Here is an 8,688-nt window from a genome sequence, read left to right on the forward strand (position 1 = left end):
ATTAAATATCGTTCCCTGTGATCGAAACCCGACTTACCTAAACTATTCTATAATTCGACTAGGTACACTGCCTAGGTGCATTCGGTCTAGTTAAGTTCGTTAGGTTATAAATTTAAAACTAGATAGGTATAATCTTTCCACATCAGGTTTTGGCGCAGTTGTCGGGGAACGACTTATTTGATTATTATTTTAATTGCGTTTAGTTATTCGATCCTTTTTGTGGGGTAAAAACCACAAAAAGTTACTTTTATTTCATTTGTTTATTTTAGTTTTTTTCCTCTGAGACGCAACCACATCGTGGTAATCTTCACCACGTCGTGATCTCACTTCAGTTAGTTTTTCGTTTATTTGTTTTTTGTTCCTTTTACGCGTGTTTTTCTAGTTTTATCTTAGCAGGAAAAAATGGGGGACATCACGACCATGTCAATGGAAGAGTACAAATGACATATAAGGAACGACAACAGATCCACCAAAAATCCCAACCACTACAAAGTTTGAACTGCCGGGACATATTCTTGGTATGCTAAAGGAATTACCTTTTTCTGGGAAGGAGCACGAGGTTGCTTATGAGCACATAGAAGAGGTGGTGGAGGTTTCACATTATTTTAATGCACCAAAATTGAGTAGAGATGCGGTGATGCTTCGACTTTTTCTGGTTACATTGAAGGGTGAAGCTAAGGAATGGTTAAAATCACTTCCCTTTGGAACAATCACGACTTGGGCTGATTTTAAGACCGAGTTCATCAACTAGTTTACCCCTCCTTCAAAAGTGGCAAAGCTTAAAACATACATACAAAATTTTAAACAATTAGAACGGGAGTCGCTATACGAAGCTTGGGAACGTTACAAGAGATTGTTACGACATTGCCCTCAACATGGCTTCAATGTGCGACAAGAAATCTCGATATTTTATGATGAAGTCCATGTGTGCACTCGTCAACTTCTAGACTCACAAGGGCCCATGACAAAGAAGGATCCGACAACAAATAAAGCTTTGATTGAAGAATTCGCTAAGCATTCAAGACAGTATCACAAGTCAAAGGAGGATTTCACTAAGGAAAAGTCAAGTAAAGATCGAGGTCAAGATACTATTAGTGCAGTAATTGCAAAGCTCGACGCAACGGAAGAAAATATCACAAAAATGTGTGGATAAATCCCTGATAGATGCATAGCTTATGGAGGACCTCACTCTATAAGGAATTGTGAATTGGAATACAAGAGAGCTCAAGACACGAAAAAATATCAACAACTAGAGCATAATCTCTACCAACTAGAACGAGTCCAATCCGAGAAAATAGATGCTCTAGAGTCGATGCTATTCTGATTCATGGAAGTTAGCGAAAAACGACATGATGCAACTGATGCAACACTTAGAGATCAACAAGCATCTATTTTGAGCATCCAGACACAAGTTGGGCAATTAACAAAACTTTTACAAGAAAAGATATCGGATTTACTTTCAAGAAAAGTTAGGTCAATCCCTACGGATCAAGTCATGGCCGTTGATACAGAAGAAGAAGATGAATTGGTACATATGAAGGAACTTAAAGAGGAGTCTAATCAGTCACTCGAAGTAAAAAAGAAAGAAGAAGAAGAAGAGTATCGTGAAGCTGCCCAGTCGCCACGACGTGGAGACAATAGTGCCACGTCGTGAGCAATAAAAGAAGATTATGATTTTTCTGTTGTTGAGCCATATCGACCACCTCTCCCTTACCCATCTCATGCCAATGCAAATTTGGTGAAACAAGAAAACACGAAGTTCCTTAAGAATAATGAATTTGAACGCATGAAAGAAGAAGAGTGTGAGGAATGGGAGGAGTCTTTACCAAAAGAGCAATTGGAAAAAGAAGTGAATTATTCAAAACCTCCAGTGTTAACGCTAATGATGTTTGAGGTGTTTGCTTTTACAAGACCACCAAATCCAGTAACAGAGGCAATTGAACAAAAAGAAGTAAAGAGTGATGAGTGTCATTTTGACAAGGAAAACCCGGAAAGAGACAAGACAAAAGCAAAAGACATGAGAATGAGGAAAGAACCCAAGCGGAAACATAAAGAAGATGTCAACCCAACAATACAAGAAAGTTCAAGAAAGGCATTCAATAGAAGGGTTGCTTACAAATGAGTAAGGTTCAAGATGATGGAGAACGGGGAGGTTACACTTCCACCCGACGCAACGTAGAGTGGGAAGGAGTCCGGCTCACAAATCCTCAAAAAGAAGCGCTTGTCGGGAGGCAACCCGGTTTTTATGAGTTTGCATTTTCGTTTCCTTTTGATTTGTTTTAGTTTTTAATTTTTAATTTTTAGTTTTTTTTAGTTTAACCAAATGATGATGTGTTTCTTTAGTTCTTGATCTTATTTTGTAGTGTTGAACGAAAGTGAAGCAGTGAAGGAGCTTAATTTAAAGAAATCGTGCGATTTTTGAAGATCGTAATTGAAGGACAAGTTTTTGAATAAGTGTGGGGTTCCCACATAATAAAGAGAAAATAATTTTGAAGATTATTTACTGGAAAGAAGAGTGGGGATGGTCCTACACATTACAAAGAGTCTATGCCCACCTGTTTCAATCTAAGAAGATTCTCTAAGAAGACACCACGACGTGGACATCATCAACACGTTGTGGCAAAAAATTTAATCGCGACTGAATCTTACTACACCACGACGTGGCGACATTATTTTGCTCGATCTTGATGACCATTTGCTCGACACCATGACGTGGCGTTGCTTTCCCACGTTGTGGGAGCAGTTCAACATAATTTTCAAGAATGGTTCTTTGATTTCATTCGATCCGGCACATTTGCATTCACAAGAAGAAGGTCTAGAAGTACTGTTTCTAGCAATTATACGATAAGTCTAAGCATTCCACACAAGTCTCAGAGTTCGATCTCGCCACTATTAACCAAGGGGAGTCTGTTCTAATTTTTCCATTTGAATTTTTTTTATGTTCTTTAATTTTTTTTAGTATGCAATGGGGACATTGCATTATTAAAATGTGGGGTAGGGGGTCGAAAAAGTAAATTGCTAGAAAATTTTAACTAATTGCTAGAAATTTTTGAAAGTTCAAATTTTAAAAAATTTAGAAATAGATTTGAAATAATAATCTAAAAATTGAATCTATATTAGTTTTAACTTAAGTTGCTAGTATTATATGGGATGATCCAATGCGAGCTCAAATGTTTAACTGAGCCAACATACGTTATAGTATATTTGTGGCTTCCCATTCCTAGTGAAAAGCCATTAGATATGAAAGGTAATCTGGTAGTTTATATGACATAATAAGTTTTGCAGCCTGTACCTAAAATCTATCCAGGAGAGCTTATGTAGTCATTGCACTTAGACTAATACCTCTAACGAATAAAGGTTGAAGTTAAGCTCCCTTGCTTAAGCATGTAGGATATGAGCGAAAAAAGTGAGAAATTTATTAAGAGAGAGAGAGAGAGAGAGAGAGAGAGATAGCGAGAGAGAGGGGTGGAGAGAGAGAGAGAGAGAGAGAGAGAGAGAGAGAGAAATTACCAAAGTTGTTATAATAATTTTTGGAGCTGTCAAAGTATGAAGATCAAAAGATCAAAAATTCTGAAGAATCATAAAGTGAAGATACCAAAAATCAAACAAAAAGGTGGCGAAATCAAAGAAATCAAAGACCAATTATTCAAAGAAGAGAAGAATTCTAAGAGCTCCATTGTGGTATCTAAAGTTGTAATTTTTCTAGATATGTATGCTTGGGTAGCTTAACTAAAAACACCTTGATGTTAAGAAAGATTTCTGAGGATTGATTCAGAGGGTTGCACAAATGTGTGTCGTATAAGGTAAGGGGTGAAGGTTCATAAGGATTGTGAGTAGCTAGGATTGGGAAGTTTTTACGAACCATAGACACAAATATGCGCATTGAGGTCTTGGTATAATGGCTGAGTTTGAAATGGATTGTCTTATGTGATATTGGTAATGAAAGTTAGACTTAAAGAATTAGTTTTTCTTGGGGGCAAGTAAAAGATAAGTGTGGGGTATTTTGATATGTGCATATCTACATATATTTTTTACATCATATCTTAATATTATAAGCAATATTTATGCTTATTACAGAACAAAAGGTACTTATTATGTTTAATATCTGTTATGAAGCATAAAAGAAATTCTCGGAAGCAATATGGAAGCTAGAAGCAGGAATGAAGAGCTTAGGCAAGAACACACAAGAAGGATGTTTTTGGACAGCTTGACCCCGCATAAGTATTTTAGGCATATCTCATGACTCGTAACTCCGATTGACGAGATTCAAAATGATATCAAAACTAGACATAATTTCGGACGACTTTCATGTTTTGAGAAAAAGCTGATTCTCAATAACCACGACGTGGTAAATGGAATCTTCGCGATTCTTGGCGCTGACTTGGGGAATACGGGATAAACACGAGGACCACGATGTGGTGCCTTTACCACATCGTGGTGGCCAAATTTTAGGCAAGTATATATATCCGAACATTATGACGAATTGGGGGACTTGGAGGTGACTTTATGGAGAAGTATTGCGAAAAAAAACCCTTCTAAGAACCCTTTGGGGCCGATTTTGGATGCTAGGAAGTCGATTGGAGGAAGGATTCGCATCTACACATTCGGTTTGCTTAGTTTAATGATGTTTAGCTTAGTTTACCTTATGTTTATGTGTTCATCAATTGTGATTATGGGCTAAAAACCATTTCTTTCGTTTAGTTAGATGAAACCTAAAACTATGAGTTAGTTTCTTACTTTATGGATTATATGAATTTGGTTTATGCATGTGTTTGATTATCATTACCTAGCATCTTAAAGTTTGTGACTTTGTTGCTTAAATTCAAGTTTATTGTAGCTTAGTGACCATTAAATTACATGAACTTGCTTACCTAGTGATTTAGTGACCATTAAATTGCTAGAGCTAGGATCGACCAAATCTTAGATAAGTAATAAAAGTAACAAATTTAGTTGTGCTGAAGTACATAATTGTGTTTGCTTAGATAAATCTTACCTAGCCCATCTATAATAATAACTAATTTTGTGTTTTTCTTGTGTATGACCATACAAGGTAGTTCATGAATTAGTGAAAATATTAGTAAATTTGGACTTGAATTGCTAATTACATATAACTTGGTAACCAACTTCATTAATCCATAAATAAGAACTAACCATAGGAAAAGGTGGATTCGAAACTAAATGAAAGTGTTTTTAATATATTGATTATAATCGTTTTTAGTTGAGTGCTTAAGTTTTTCTGAACTTGTAAAATCAGATAAAACCCCCACTTTTAGTTGTTTTTCTTAGTTTAACTTTTAGTAGTTATTTTATTAATTAAATACCGTTCCATGTGATCGACACCCGACTTACCTAACTATTCTATAATTCGACTAGGTACACTGCCTATGTGCATTCGGTCTAGTTAAGTTCATTAGGTTATAAATTTAAAGCTAGATAGGTATAATCTTTGCACATCAAAGGACCTTCAACAACACTTCCATAAGGGCAAAACGACGCAACATAACCAAAAACAGGTTAGAGGCAAAACATGATCAACCCTGATTCAATTGAGAACTCCCTATAATAATTTTGATGATTGATCAACTAATTGATAACCATAACCTGGTGCTTACTCCTAATCCCTCTTACGTATGCTGCATTTTTAGCAGGAAGATAATTTTTAGCATTCTTGACTTTTGACCTCTCTTCTCCCTTCATGAAACGTATCTTATCAAAAAGTTCAATTTGCACGGATGCGATGTATCTTCAATCGTATGCAGGACCCGATTCTTGCTCAATTGTACAAGAAAAAAACATTAAAAATATAGGGATTTTGTAATTAATTTGGTTTAAATAATATATAACATGATCTAATTAGTAATAAAGGAAATATGTGTACATACTTGTAAGTCGCTTTTGGCTACCTTCTCTTGTTACAAAGTTCATGTATTTTTTGTTTAGCACCTTTAATCTCAGTGGCTTCACCAGAATCAGCATTCATTTGTAGACTTATTGCATCAGTGCTTTTTATCCTTGTTAACTTAATATAGAGCAACCTCAATTGCATGTAGTTTTGCATTCTCTTTGTTCTGTGAAAAGTCAGAATCAATAAACTTTCCATCTACATAAACATTTGCAATGTTTCTTTCACATGAAAAAAGGTGAAAATATATTATATATTGTAACATCCCGACTCCCATGTATGAAATTTAAGGGTTTTTATGCATTTCATAAGACCTACTCGACAAGTTGGAGGCCCACCTCGTCGTGTAGAGACTAAGATGGCCGTGTAATTTACAAAGCCTACTCGACGAGTTGGAAGACCCAACTCGACGAGTTGGCACCAAATTATGAAAACCCTAATTTTTAGGGTTTGCACCCTATATAATCTCCTTAAGTCACAGAGGTTGACCCCTTATTAGCCTCCAAACCCTAATATCGATAGTGCAAACCCTAATCTCCATTTTCCTTCCAGATTGTGAGCTAGTTGACACTTTGGAGCAAGAAGAGGAGAAGTTAGTGAGAAATAGGCAGGTATTTAGCAAGCATGTTCGTTTTGGCACTGAGGTGGACTATTGTAAGTATTCAAAACCCGATTTTTATGTACATGCATAGCTAGATCTTGGATTTTATCCCTTTTTCCGTCCTTATTCCTAGATGTGCAAGCATGGAGATTCATAAAGCTTGCAACTTTATGAATCTCCAGGGCAAGAGAGCCTCATAGTGGGTTAGATCTGACTTTTGATCAAGTTTGGTGCCATGCATGGAAGTTAGGGCTTAATTCTTCTTTTTAGCCCATTTTGCTTTCAAGACATGCATTGGAAATGCATGTCTATAAAGCTTCAATCTTTGGGATGTCCTTTAGGTTAGAACCTCTTCTGAAAAGGAGTGGATTCCAGATTGATGAGACTAACTCTCTTTAAGATCGATAAGATTCTTAACAAGCAACTCAAGAACACAAAATAAATAAGAACACAAGATGAATCAAACTGATGTCGAATGATTAATAAGCCACAACCTCAGAAGAACTCGATGAAGAATTGCTACTGTAAAGGTGTGGTAGGGTTACAATAATGATATAAACGATAACTCTTTTATGGTGCATGCATGCACTATATATATATATATATATATATATATATATATATATATATATATATATATATATACACTATAACCCTAATAAATGACAGCTGGACAGGCCCAATACCGTATACAAAGTGGACTAAAGCAAAAAGCCCAATGACGCAATCTTCTATACCCAACAATCTCCCCCTTTGCGTCAATTGCGGCGAGAGAAATCTACTGTTGTGCCTGTTTTGTCTTCTTCACTATCTTGAACAGCTTCGGTATGATAGCCAGTAGAGTATGACGAAAACTGATATACCAGCGAAGCATGTCATTAAAGTTCTTCTTAGCAGCATCGTCATTTGGTTTGCACCTGTTTACAATATTCAAGATGTGCTCCAAACAGGTAGTGGAGAACAGGTGTTTGTTGGGTAAGGCGAACAGGCACTTTTGGTTCTCTCCATGAGTGAACATCACTGTGAGATATTTTGTGTCTATTTTGCCCATATGCATCTTGTTCACATCGCTTGCTTTACCAATTGGTTTGAAAGTTGGCTTTTTCCTCAAGGCAGAGGCGATCTCCTGATCAAGCTTCGCGACCTCATGTATGTATGAGACCAACATTCGCTTTATGTGAGCAAGAATAGGGTCATACTTCTGTTCTTCGGTTAGCAAGAAGTTTGTGAGCAGGATCCAATCGTGGCAGTTAAGGTTCGGAAGATCAGCAAGAGAGATCTCATGAACCGAGTTTTCAGAACCTCGAGTCACCCGAAACTTCACATTGATAAAGCTTCCTGTAGCGACTGGCTTTAGAAACTTGACTGATGTAATCTTCTGTGCACTCCAGGTCAAGTACTGAGGTTGAGAAAAAGCAAGATAATAATCAATTAAAGACCGATTAGTTTTTACGCCAGGAGAGGGAATTGATGCTATCGGCTCGAAGCAGTGAAAAACAAATTCCCTTCGGGTGATTGGCATATCAAACTGTGAATCTTTAGAATTCTCCAAGTCAAAATAAATGACCGGCTCAAGCCAATGAGTGCTTGGAGACTCGATTGCTTCTTTCAGCAACTTTTCCAATATCCACAATGGAAAGAGCGTTTTTCTTCTTTCCAAAGTGTCATGGGCTTCTTTCTCTTTTCGTTCCCTCTCTCCGGCTTCCCGTGCAATTTTGAGATTTTCATCTAGAGTTTGATCATCGTGCTTTCGCTTTAACAAATCTTCTTCAGTTTCTTCTTCTTCTTCACTTTCACCGATAATTTTCTTTCCTTTGGAACTCGAAGCTGCATTACTCTTCGGTTCATTGGTGACTTTCGGTTTCGAAGGAGTCTGAGTTGTTGCGGTTGTTAGAGGTTGAGTAGGATGTTCTTGAGTAACTTCTCCCCCTTGTTTCGGAGGAGCACCCACCTCGGAAACACCCTCAAGACGATGCAGGATCTTAAGCGTTGGACGGAGTTTCTCTGCTAAGTGTCGGCGGACACTGATGGTAAGGATTGAGTCATGAGCATCAAACAAATTGGTGAGTAGGATACTGACATCACCTACACACGTCTTCATAACTGTCTTTTCAGACTGGAGCTCATCAATAACCTTGTTCACTTGGTTGAGCTTTAGAGTCTGAGTTTTGAGCTGAGTAGTGCT

At 37.1% G+C, this 8,688-nt stretch overlaps 1 non-coding gene across 1 annotated transcript; it reads right to left on the reverse strand.

Moving 5' to 3' along the window:
• Nucleotides 1–775: 775 nt before the first annotated feature.
• On the reverse strand, nt 776–882 carry LOC145141717 (small nucleolar RNA R71). Its single transcript, XR_013722911.1, has one exon. It is a non-coding gene; the product is annotated as a small nucleolar RNA R71 (small nucleolar RNA).
• Between the last annotated feature and the right edge of the window lie 7,806 nt (nt 883–8,688).

Source organism: Lactuca virosa, chromosome 9 (assembly GCF_052849685.1).
Source record: "Lactuca virosa cultivar CGN04683 chromosome 9, Lactuca_virosa_CGN04683_v6, whole genome shotgun sequence".
Taxonomy (NCBI): Eukaryota; Viridiplantae; Streptophyta; class Magnoliopsida; order Asterales; family Asteraceae; genus Lactuca; species Lactuca virosa.